The 13,526-nt window shown below is 37.9% G+C and overlaps 1 long non-coding RNA gene across 1 annotated transcript; it reads right to left on the bottom strand.

Moving 5' to 3' along the window:
- Window positions 1-8,830: 8,830 nt before the first annotated feature.
- Window positions 8,831-12,036, bottom strand: LOC133725632 (uncharacterized). Its single transcript, XR_009854511.1, has 2 exons — window positions 11,374-12,036; window positions 8,831-9,323 (listed from the first exon to the last, which is right to left on the bottom strand). It is a non-coding gene; the product is annotated as an uncharacterized LOC133725632 (long non-coding RNA).
- Between the last annotated feature and the right edge of the window lie 1,490 nt (window positions 12,037-13,526).

Here is a 13,526-nt window from a genome sequence, read left to right as displayed (position 1 = left end):
GTTGATTGTACTTTGCTGCTTTAGTTTGTTGTGTTTCTGTGGTTAAATTTTATTTTTTTTGCTGCTGTTCATATTTTACATTTGGAACATGCATGGTGTATATATGGCACTGCTGTATGATTTCCTTGCCAAAGTATCTTCATTTTTTCGTTCAATAATATTAGTTTGCAGATCATAAAGGATGGTGGATGTAGCAGGTGCTGGTGCTGGGAAGGCAGGTGGGAAACCAGATTTGATCCTACCACCTCCTCCAACCATTCCACCCAATCTTGAGAAATCACTCTAAATGACTCCAGGCCAGCATGTTGTGCACAAGCATGTGGAAGGAGGTACATCTAAACTGAAGAACCAGGATGAAGACCTTGCAGAGCTCAAGGGAAAGTTGGGTGAACAAGGAGCCACACAGGGAAAACTGTAGACTGTAGGCCAGAGCCTTGCGCCCAAGCTTGTAGATGAAGGTACATCTAAACTGAAGATTAACCAGGGAGATGAGCTTACAAAGCTCAGGGGACAACTGAATGAACAGGGAGATAAGCTTACAGCGCTCAGCGGACAACTGAAGGAACAGGGAGAAGAGCTTACAGCGCTCAGGGGAAAACTGAATGAACGTGAAGAATCCATAAAGAAATTGGACAAGACCATTGAAGATCAGAAAGAGCTGATTTCTGGGCCGAGTTCACATGCAATTGCTAAAACTGACCTGGACAGAGAGATTGATGAAGGGGTGGACTGGTGGATCTTTGTTCAGAGAGTGATGTGTGAGTTGGCACTCACTGCTGTTGAAACTCAGTTGAAGGAAGGCTCGTTAGTCTAGACTTTGCCAACTATTTCATATTTCGATATACTATTTTATGTAAATGCAATCAATCTTTTATTATTATTATTATTATTATAAGCGGTAATCCGGTGTAGGTAAAATCGTTATAGTAATTTGGTGTAGGCAAAATCATCTCTGAGCAAACCGAATTCAAAGGAGGTAAGAAGAGCACTTACCAGCTGTAGGGTTTAATTTTCTCCTCCCTCAAGGCACCACAGTCACAAAACTATCTCTTTTTTTTTCTCAGTTTTCAATTCTAGTTCTCCAAGCAGCGAAGAGAAGCAGCATGGAGATATCGGAACCCGTGGTGGCTTGCATTTCCGACTTGGCCTTCAAATTTACTGGTATTTTACTTAAGCTTTGCTGGTTTGCTTTGAAATTGAGAATCGAAAGTAATTTTGTCATAAATTTTTACAATTCTTATATGGTGCATAGCACCGAAATTTACTGAATAGTTAGGTTATTGTGTTTGTGTGATTAAGGCTCCAACTGGAAATGGAATGCCTCTTTAGATTGGGGTTTTTTTTTTCTTTGGGAACTTATTTTTATGCTAAAAGAACTGTGTGATTACTCGTTAGGAATTGGATCAAATTAGTGGAACCCCAATTGGTCCAACCGGCCTCCACACTTTGTTCTTTGTTTCTGGGTTTGCAGATTCCTGGTTCTTCCTGCTCTCTCTCCGTCTCTTTTGATTTTTATTTCTTTTTAGAGTCTCTGAAAGATTTTGTTCAAGATCTAAGAATTCACTTGTTTGTGATTGTTAGTGGCACTGATATTGTTCTTTGTTTGATTTGAATTGACTGGGTTTAAAGAATCTACCCATGCTAATGTTTTTCTTTTGGACAACTTCTTGTTACTGGCTTTGATGGTGAACTAATTAATTGAAACTTTCACTTCTAGAGATTTAGTTCAGTTTTACTTTTTCATTAAAAGTTCAAGAACTGATTGTTTTTTTATTTTTTGTTGGCTTATAGGTAAACACGGGAACAAACTAAAATTGTATGATACAACACGGCTCTTTTTATACCAACTCATTGGTACTTGGGGTCAACTTCTCTTTCTGAAGCCTTGGAAAGAGTTCAGGTTGTGGTACGACAAACATAAGATTCTGGTATGTACTGCTGTTTACTTTTCTATATGTAATTGCTGTCATTTTGGCTTTAGTAACTTCTCCTTTTCCTTCACCAATTATGTCTCTTTACGTTAATTTATATATTGAATTTGATGGGTTTGCATAGACTCTAAGATGGACACTTATGGGTGGATTGGTCTTGCCTTCATTATCCATTTTGCACAACTAGCAATACGTGGATGCTGTGATATGGCTATATGTTGACATTGGGTGGCATTTAATACCTTAAAGAGGTTCAATCCTTGTAGCGAGGGGTGGACGCTGTTGTGACGCGGAAACGAGGGACGCTGTTGCGTGATCTAGCCCAGCCAGGTGATGAAATTAATCCTTGTAGTGAGGGGTGGACAAGGAGGGGTGAGGCATCATGCATCTTAATTGGAGTGGAAATTTTCAGTATTTTCTGTGCAGATTTAGAACTGTTTGAGTATTATCGAGACTATCTTTGCATAATACTGATTTGAATATTGATGTGCATTTGCATTTGCATTTGGTTCTCTTGGGTTTTGTGCAGATTAGCTTGGTAGAAATGCCAGAGCGTAGCAAGAAAAAGTTGATGGCTTTGACCACTAATGTGATGAGAGATGATAGTGATAAGGTAAAGTGGTCATGCTTATTCTCACTTGGTATTCCGATGTGAATTATGTGTATTGAGATTCATTGCCTTTTTAGTACCTTTTAAGCTCAGTCATGTCGGTATTTCTTTTTGTTGAGTTTAGTAATACCAGAAATCACTGTCATTAGGTTTATGTTGCACTGTGAAACTGACTTTGTCATTCTCTTGTAGGGCCTTGGATTACAAGTTGTGAAATATTTGGCTGCCAAATATGAAGAGCTAGGGTGTGAAGTGAAATGGATGGGCAAGCCTGATAAGGTGATCTAGTCACATTGGTCTGGTTACCGCTGTTAACTTCACTTCATGTGAACCTTTAGCTTAATACATATTTCTCTTGCACTTGACTACCAAGATGAATTTTGAGCAAGGCTAGTTTTTGCTTTGAAGTAAAGTTTGGTGTAGAAATTTTGTAGATTGTTACTCATATGTTTCTAGGCTATGCTTTGTAGGTTTTGGGGTTTTCTTTTGTGACATATGTCCAATTATGAATTTGGAAAGAAAATTAATGGAAAGTCCCAATTTTTGGATGATTATGAAATGCATTTATTTTCCCAGCAGCAGATAGATGCAAACTTTTTTTTTTTTGAATAAAGGGCGGTGCGGCTGCCCTCAAGCCTTGATTAGAGAAACTGTCGAATACAAGGGGGGGACATTGAGCCAAAACCCCTGATTACAATAAGCATCTAGAGAACATCCTGACATACTATCATGAGTCTCTACTAAACAACTGTATTCAACAAAGCACCAACTAGCAAAGAGCGCTCTACTGGCGACTCTATTTGCTTCACAGCGGTGACACAACGGAAAGATAACTTGATCTGCAACTCGACTACAGCATAGCATAATGTCCATATACACAGCTTTCCCATCATGTTGCCACTGGAACATATATCCAGTGACACGTAGTTTCACCCTACCACTAGGAGGCAGCGACCATTTGACAAAGCAAGAAACTCGCCGCCTACCTAGAGCAGTCACGTTACTGTCACTAGGAGGTTGCGACCATTTGCTAACGCAAGGAACCCGCCGCCTACCTAGAACAGACAAGGCACACCAAGTGCATCCACCGGCACGAAGCCCATCGCGTCCTACCAACCTATAGCAGTGACTTATTATAAACAGTAAACCAGCATAAATAAAATGAAAAACACAAATAACATATTTAGCCCAAGCCAAGCCCAAGAAGGGAGCCCAAACCCAAGCAACAATCCAAGGAAGAGGAAGCCCATCAACTGCCAGCCGGGCCTGGCCCAACTCCCCCACAGCTGCCACTGTCGGGACCTGCACAGCGCCGCCCCGCCACCTTCGCCGGAACGATGTTAATGATCTGGCATCTCCGACGCACCAAGGAATCCTGTCATTCCAGATCGGAGCCAAGCCCTGCAAAAAGGCCGTCCTCGTTGAACCAGGGAGAAGCCATCGTCGTCGCCCACCCGAATCAGGATCGGACGATCCAACCCAGATCGGGACGCTCTGAATATACCCCGACCACGCCGCACCGCTTGGCCTCCGCCGAAACGTTGATCTGGACCGACGATTAGGCCATCGAAGAGGGAACCCGATCCAGCCAACAGATGTGATCTTCCTCCCCTCACTGACATCCACCGTGATCTCCCCAATCGAAATGTTGATTGATGGATCCGGCCTCACACCCAACTCACGTGGAGTCGACAATAGCCCGTCCGACGACGGCGTAGGGGCACGCCGCCGGACAGGAGGGGATTTCTCTCTGTTTCTCTTTTTTAGCACTCTCTAACTTTTATTCTCTTTTAAAAGTGTTGTCTGTACATAAAACAATTGCGATGCAAACTTAGCTCATCACGCTTGTCAAAATGAAGTGAAGTATATAAAAGCATAACAAAACAGTAATGTCAAGGAAAACGAAGTCACTTGAGAGATTAGAAATCAGTATTAAAATGAAAATCGATGTCTTATGATTATTAATGTATCGAGTCGTGTCTGCAGAACCGATGTACTCAAAACCAGTGCACATCGATTTTACAAAACAAAAGCGATGTCTACAATGAAACAACACATCGGTTCTAGAAAAAGCAAGCGATGTACATAAAACCATTGAACATCGTTTTTCTTAAATGAAAACGATGTGCTGTGTTAAATGAAACATCAATCCTTAAAAAAAAACTGATGACGCCTAAAGATACAGACATCGTTCCTAAGAAAATAATAAAAATGGCCACGAACAAACAATAATCATGGGAACTGATGTCTAGAAGTGTACTAGACATCGGTTCTGAAAATAGAAATCGATGCAAATGTTCACGTAGGTATTGTTCGACATATACTTTATTAAGCATAAAATGTGAAAATATGAAGAATTAGACATACCTAACATACAAAAATATGATGATTATAACGATTATACATCGATTTGTTTTTTAGAATCGATGTTGGTTGTTGTCTGGGACATCGGTTGAAAACGCGCTTATACTGATGTCTATACTTTTCTCTACACCCACTAAGACTTCGGTCGAAAATTAGTTTAACATCGGTCCAGAAACGATGTCTATGAACAAAATTCTAGTAGTGAAGGGAAACATAAACACATTTGTACAATTGTTTTTGGCGCTCTGGTCTTTCTGTACTCTGCGCTTGAATGTGTCCGTTCTCACAAGAAAAAACCATGGATTCAGAATGGAGAACTGAAAGTGAAAAATATTGTTTGGGAAACAGAACTTTACGGTCTGCTGCTCTCTTTTGTGCAGCTGGTTATGTCTATTGTGGCAATTTGGAAGCCGGTGGCCATCAGAGTATACTTTCAGACCATCCTTTTCAGTTTTCAACCTCTGTGTCTTCCTCGGCAAGATGTACAAGCGCTCCCACCGTATCAAAAAGGTCACTGTCGATGTTGTTTGAGTGTTAGGCTGTGATGTAGGACGAGAATGTGCCTGGTTTAACCAGAAAACCATAAAAGTAAAGAAGCGGCATAGAATCAAGAAGAGTGATTGGAAAATAGGTAACTCACGTGTAATGAGGTTACTAGCCGCTGGAATATTCAAGAAGATTTGGTTTTGGACTTTTCGGGTTACTCGTGCAAAAAGTCAGGTTTTAATTGTGAATCAGATTTGATCAACATATTTTGGCCTAATTCCGTTAGGGCTCACTAAAGTGATTCTTGAAGATCTCGTCGTTCCCATTCTGGAAAGGTATTATGCGTCTCAAACGGACATTCTGGCTAATGATACACTATTAGGGTGCTTATATAGCCATATTATGAGGCGTTTAGGGAGACAACTGTGGAGGAAGAGGACCTCCACATTGCGCCAGCTCCTATGGATTAAGAAGAAACCTCCGTCTGGCTGAAAGACGTTAAACTCAAGCGCTGCATGGGAAGCAACCCAATTCAGAAAAGTAGTTGTGGAGGAGATCATCAACGCAGATTTGCTCTCTTTAACTATATCTCCTCTATATCGATTTTTCTGATTGCATATGTTCTTCGCGTTTTTTATTTTTGTTTTTAGGATTTATTGTGTTAATCATTCCATTCACATGATAATTGTTCATTGCATGAATTAACTTGTTTTACATTGAGGACAATGTATGATTTAAGTGTGGGGGGAAGGATTAATGTTTGTAATTAGTTTTTGTGGTCATAAAAAGAACAAAATAAAAAAATCGGAAAAATTAGAAAAAGAAAAAAAAATTGCGTTATCTTTGTTTTAGGGTTTTCGTTTTAGGTTTTTATTTGCGTGTCTTATGTGTTTATGTTAGAGTCAAAATTGTTTTTGGGTTAATATCTTCTTCATCGTAGGCTCATCCAATGGAATGTGATGTCTAAGGTCTAGCTTGGATACGAGAAGTGCTGACAAAGGGTCTCGTCCCCTGTCAATCAAGTGAGCTGAGCTCTGCCAAAATCGTTCCTCTCTTCACCTGGTCATGTTCCAAAGGAGTTACCGAAAGGAGGAGAGAAAATACCCTAAGTCCAAAACGTTTTTGTCTTTCTTTTTGCGTCATTTTTGTTCTTAATTGTTTTGTCTTTGAGTCTTAGGTTGCCCTTTCAACTGTCTAGGATGATTCTATATCTCTGAAATTAAGGCTAAAAGATGATCACAAGATTGAGATAATGTTTGATGATATTCTTTGATTAATTATGATTTATGAAAAACATATGAATGTGTAGTAGATATGGTGAAATGTTAACTTTGGTACAGAATATGAACATGTTGAAGATGAGTATGATTCGAAATAACCCTTGTGAGTTTTTGTGCCTATGTGCTTTTTCTTCTGAGTGATAAATGAAAAATATATTCTTGAATTTCTTGGCGATGCTTAGTTGATCTCATTATTCTTTCATTTGATTGATTACATGCCATAGCTCTTTAATGGACTAAAGAATGCTAGAATTCACTTTTGTGCTTGTCGAAACTTTTATCAATACATACCCCTGATTCTGGAAAGGATAAAGGCACTTTAGGATTTATCACCATTGCCAAATAAGCCTGTATCCCCATTCGTGCTCGTCATGGGACTCCCCTAGTTTAACCCCTTTGAGCCTACATTAAGCCTTTTCTTTCATCACCCTAGAAATCCTTAACCTTTAACCTTAGTATAGTTACATCCTTACCCTTTGTTCTAAAGACTTAGTGGAGCTAATTTTGAGACTTTGCAAAGGAAGAATGCATCAAGGATGATTTTGAAGACATGAAGAAGCTCAAGTGTGGGGGTAGACTTGTCCATGAGAAATATATGTATGTAAATGCCGTGAAAAAGAAAAAAGAAAAAAATTGAGAAAAAATATGTATACGGCTTTGAAAAAAAAAATTATGTTTTATGGATTTTAATCCCCTATACTTTGTGAATTTGGAGTTTGCTTTGAAGGGAAGGCCCAATCAAGAAAAATATGGTCTTTGTCCAACTCACAATGAAGCCCAAAGAAGGACTTGGCGTCACAAGTTTTGGTGGAATTCGAAGAATATGTCTTGACTTGGATACACATTTACGCAAGCGTACGTATCATTGTCAAGATAGGGAAATATTATGCCCAAAGTTTATCGTACCACGGGGATTAGTGGCTAACCCACAATCCTTGGGTAATCGGAAATAAAGACACTTAGCAAACAAAGAAAAAGAAAAAGAAAAATAAATAAAAATGTTAATCTAAGGCACCAAGCCTTAGCAATGCTCGGCTTTAGTTTTCACCAAAGCCTAATCAAAACTAAGAGCCTAGTGGTGGATATGCACAAACGAGTCGAAATTTGTAAGGGGTTTTGAATTGGGAATTAACTAAATTAAATGCAAACTAAAATAAAAGCAAACAACTAATTATCAAGCAAGAAATTAAAATTCGGATTTCAAATTAATGGGAACATGGGAGTGTTGGGTGATTCACACTAACTATCTTGCAAATATCAATGCCAATTTTACAAATGCATGCATTTCCTATATGTGTCAAGTCCCGTATCTAGTACCGGTTAAGGCTACTAAACCAATTATCCTTTCGGTGTATCGATTATGCCGGTTAGGGCCACAATCAACTCTCTAATTTGGGCATTACGCCGGTTAAGGCCGCAATATCCAAAATTAGAGGCCTAGAGTGCAAGATAATAGAGACCCAAGCAAGCTTAGCTACAATTAAGCTAGCTAATGGTTACCACACTTAAATCCTAGATGCAACAAGACCAATAAGTTGTCAATTTATCAATCCATTCATCACAATTGCCCACAACATAATTTCAAAGGGTGACAAAGCCTAGAAACATGCTTCTAAGGACCAATAAATTCGGATTTAAAGCATACACAATGGAAATTGCATTTATTAAAATTAAAGCATCAATATTTATACAAGATGAGTTAGGGTTTCACAACCCTAACTCCCAAAATTGAACTACTCACTATCCATAGTTAAATACATCATCAATAGCAAATAAAATTATGGAATAAATAATAAGGAAGAGAGGGGAGAGTTAGCTTGGTCACTCCTAGCTATGGGCTAGTATGAACCAAGCAATTTCTTCACCCAACTACCCAAAATAGAGGTGTGGTGCTCTTGATGATGATTCCCTTGAAGCCTTGAGTGAGTCCTTCTAAATTCCCAAAATAAAAATAAAGAAACTAAAGAAAATAAAGAGGGAGGAGGAGAGGATGAGAAAGAGAGCAGCCCAAAGGGGCTGCCTCTGTTTTTGTGTTTTCGGCGCTGTAGGTCTGTAGGGTTTTTCTCTCGAATGAGAGATGGGATTTCCTTATATACTAGCAATAGGACCCGCGCTTTGCTGCGGGATTTGTATTGGTAATAATTTATAATAATGACACATGAATGAAAATGACTTGTTTCATAATCAAAGTGATAATATAAGAGACAAAATTTTGTCTCTCTAAAATTGTTTTGAGTTTAATTATTACAATTTACCATAACATTCTATTAAAGCATTCTATCACAGCATCAAGTATTGCAGGGAGCAAGGAATGCTGAAGTAAATGAATAGAAATGTTGTAGCAGCTGCCCCAAGAGCCAAGTAAACAAATTTCAGAGACTATAATCTTCAAGTTAGCACTTTTCCACACCAATTTCGAAGAAAAATTCCAGATCTACCAACGATACCCGAAAAACAAATAAATTAAGCAACACCTAGTTTGAAACTCTTGAGCAGAAAATATATTTGAACTTCTTTTTTGACAGAGAACATATAGAAACCGAGAATACCAATCTTGGAACACAATCCCTGAACTCCCATACCTCTGTCTCTAGGAGTTTACAAAACTTGGTCTTCACGACTTCTTGAATATATGCAACTTTTGAGCTCCAACTACACAAAGAACAACAATTCAAATTTTCAATAGCTAAAGACAAATAAAGAAAAAAGAAACAGCAACAACAATTGTGAACAAAACAAACCAAATATAGAGAACTCAGAACCATTTTACTCTTGACACGTTCTTCTGTTGTTTTTAAAGACGGCACACTTAATCAAACTAAACCCAAGAACCAATCTATTCAAAAACATCATGCAACCGTTTTTTTCAAAACATGTGTGATAGAAAAGAAAAACAAACAAATATTCACACAAAGAATACAAACATCTGAGAGCTTCCTCCCCAAATCAAAACCCAATAACCCCTTGATAAGTTTTTGTTAAATTAGAACTTTAGCTACTTGCAAAAAGAACAATCGAAAAAAAAAAAAAAGGCAGGTAATCATACGCAGAAAATAGTGGTACCTTTTGTATATACTAATGCATAAGCTGCAAGAATACTAATGCCTATATTCTTTTGTAATTGACCATATCCAGTCTATGGATATACTAATGCATAAATTTAATGCATAAGTGGTATGAGCATGCTTTAAAAATATAATCAAGAGGCATTGTATTTAGGGATGGCTAAAGCAAGAGAGACTGAAAGGGCTGGATAATCATACAAAAGCCATTTAATCCAAAAACCAACATAATCAAATCCAATAGGTTCTCTGAAGTAAGTAATCACTATGCACAGGAAAAGAATACAGATTCAAAAATATAATCAACCACCTTTGAAGAAGTCGTACAACCACATTTATAGTAAACTCAATAAGATGTAATGGGTATGGAAAAGCATGATTGGGCAAAAGGAAACTTGAGTAAATAATTTGTGAAACTATTTGCCTAGTATCATAATTGTGTCAAAGAAATCCATATTCCATAACTCAGGACAAAGGCATCAGATGCACTCTGGATAAATATGGTTATCAAAGCAAAGGACATTAATCTTATCTAGGCCAAAAGTTGTATCAATTTCAGCCTTATCACACAAAAAGAGCCAAGCTAGTAAAAGTTGCACCCTTTCCTGCAACCCTATGCCGATGCAAACTGCAAGGAATTCTTAAGTCATAAAAACCTTGATCTTCTACTTCCAAGTTTCAAGTAAAGATGGGAGAGAGAGAAAAAAAAAAAAAAAAGGAAAAACACATAATTCAAGCAGAACAGTAGATAATAAGAGACCAGTTTGAAGTAGAACAGTAGATCATCTCATCTCATTTCAACAATTAACAATAACACACTATCTCATCTCATTAACAATAAATTTAGAACCTCAATTAACAATAACAGTAGATCATCTCATATCAAACCTTGCAGAACCTCTGCCAACAATGAAGAAAAGATCCAACTAAAAAAACAGGGCAAAATCCCACCTTTAAACTACCTAATTGAAGGTCAGCAGCGATCGAAAAAGGCAAAGAACATAATTTTGAAATGGTAAAAATGCAGCTCTTTTTTCTGCCCCTTGGTTTGAGATAGGCTTTCACCAAGTCACATCGAAAAGAGCTAAACTGAGAAACAATTTCAATCAGTAAATTTCAGTCTAATGAAGCAGGCTGAGCTTCATAATTCAATTAATCATCCAGATTTGAAAGTGGTAAAGAAACAAAGCTTGTAAAAAATAAATACTCATGTGAATTCAAAATCAACAATAACAAAAAGCCCAATAAAAAAACCGCAGCAGATAAAAGGTAAGAAAAACTATAGAAGAGAAAAAGTTTAAATCTTGAATCCTCATCATGGCTTAAGAGACTGAAAGCACAAATTGATGATGCAGTCAAATCAACTGATACTGTAGCAATACAGATCAATTGAATACACCAAAAAAAACTCACAGAATTCGATGATGCAGTCAAATCAACTGAACACTGTAGCATGCCAGATCAATTGAATACCAAAAACAGTCGCAGAATCCGATACAACTCGCATAAAGAAATGAACTTGAGGCACAATTCAAAGCAATCAAAGGAACCCAGAAAGAGAAAAGGCTGAAGTACTGCAACAGTGATAAGAATCAGAAGATACAGACGACAACCTGAGAAAAGGAGACCCGATGAAGTACCTCAAGTAATAGAACAGCGAAGCACCGGTTAGGCTACAGGCAAATGGCAGGCGCGCAAACAGCGTGAAGGGCCAAAAGGTGCAGAATAACCGAGCCCAGAGGAACTCGAGTCGAGACAATATTCAGAGTCGGATGCAATCAGACCTGAGAATTAGGTGAGAGAATTACCGGATTAAAGGTTCAAACTTTGGAATCCAAGCTTGAAATTATCGGATTCAATTGGATTGACTGGGCAACGACTCTATGCTTTAGGGATTTGCCTCCGATCTCCAGAAAGCTCGAGCTTTGTCTCTCTTCGAGGAAGCTCAATAACCTCGTGCCGAGTGATCAAATGCAGGTTAGAGACGGAATATTGATTTGAGACGGAAATCAATCCCTTTGCCACAGAAATCAATATTCCTTGCCGCGTATCTAATCAAACCCTCCAGTTGCTAAATATCTGCTCCACCGTCAAGTTGATAAGGAGAAGCGAGAGAGCGAAAAAACCTGAATCTTCTGGAGTTCTAGCATTCTACTGTCGGCGGGTGTTTATAACAGACTGAATGGCAGGGATGTAATTTAATAAAAAATTAAGGGCAAAAGAGTCATTTACTTCGGGCTGAACAGTAACGCGCCAATGGCGCTTTAGATTATAGATAATAATGGCTGCAGGTGAGTGAATGCACAGTGGAGAGTAGGGTGTGCACGTGGCTGGTCACAAAGAGAGAGAAAAGAATTGGATGGGCTGGTCTTCTTTTCGTGAGAAAGAGGAAAGGAGATATAAGAGTCAAACTGCGACGTGGCGGCATGCTAGTGGCCAAATGGAGAAAATAAATAGATAAAAAACTAAATGGAAAATAAAGAGATGCACGTGGGTGGCTATGAACCTGATGAATTAATCATTACCCAATGCTTAATTAATCAAGCTATGCTTAATTAATCAAAACAATGATTAATTAAAACAAGTTCCTTCTTTTCTTTCTTCTTCCGGTTATAAAGCACATCCGAATGTATCAACATGGAATAATTCGATTCGGTTTCCTCACGCGTGTTGGCCATGCATGATTGAACTTGACTATCTCGTCCTTTTGTCGGAAACTCCAATTTGCTCCAATTTCGCACAATTTTCTCTCGTTTCCGCAATTCCGCTTATTTTCTACAGAGTAAATAAAAATGGATTAATTACATAATAATTAACTTGAGGATTAACTTATTTCTAGTGTTTTAGATACAATTACATGCATAAAAATGCGTGTAATCATGTCTCTCTACATCAACAAGGCTCTACTTTGTTTTTAGGACACTTTTGTGATTTCCATACCCTTCGTTTCTATTAATCCTAAACCTTGGCCCCATTACAACCCTTATTTAAGACATTTTTTATCCTTAAGATTGGGTAGCCTTTGATCTGTGGAGATGAGTTATGACTGTTGAACTTATGGCTTGGGTTCATTCGTGCATGTGATTGATATCCTTCATGAGATCTTTTGAAAAAATTGATATATGTGCTTTTCTTTCTTATATGTGAGCTTTTCGGAAAAAATATATCATCTCTCACATATATTTGAGTGAATAAGAAGCTTTTAAGCATACCCTTAAATTCTGAGAGAAGAAAGAGTGCTATATCCTTGTTAGGTGAATCATTACTTGTTTGATGCATGTTGAGCTCCAACCATCACCATTGTTACTCCCAAGTCTTACATACTTGTATGTGAATTATATCTTGTAATTAATTTTCGAATACTTGAAGATGTGATTCTTGGTTAAGTTTTATTTTTGGTGCCTTGAAAGTATGAGATTGATGAGACAAAATGTTGAAGGGCGTTAGAGTCATTGTTATTGTAGAACGTTGGAGTCATGTACTTAGTTAATTTTTCTTTGTTTTTGTCTTTGTTTTCGTTGGTTTTAGGTTGTCTACACTTAGTTGTTTTCATGTGTTTTACGTCTGTGTTTGTGTTTGTGTCTAAGTTGTTTTGATTTTGCTAAAGGCCTAGCAAAAAGCTAAGTGTGGGGGTGTGATTGGAGTAATATTTTCTATGTTTTTAGTATCATTTTCCCTACATTTTACTTAGTTATTCTCTTAACAATATCATTTCTAACTTACTTTGTTGTATTTAGGAAGAAATGAACTTCAAACACAAGAAATGAGCTAAGAAGAGCTAGAAATGAAGGAA

The sequence above is a fragment of the Rosa rugosa genome, chromosome 1 (assembly GCF_958449725.1).
Source record: "Rosa rugosa chromosome 1, drRosRugo1.1, whole genome shotgun sequence".
In the NCBI taxonomy this organism is placed as follows: Eukaryota; Viridiplantae; Streptophyta; class Magnoliopsida; order Rosales; family Rosaceae; genus Rosa; species Rosa rugosa.
Note: the sequence above shows the minus strand (reverse complement) of the source record. Positions and strands in the feature narration are given on the sequence as shown.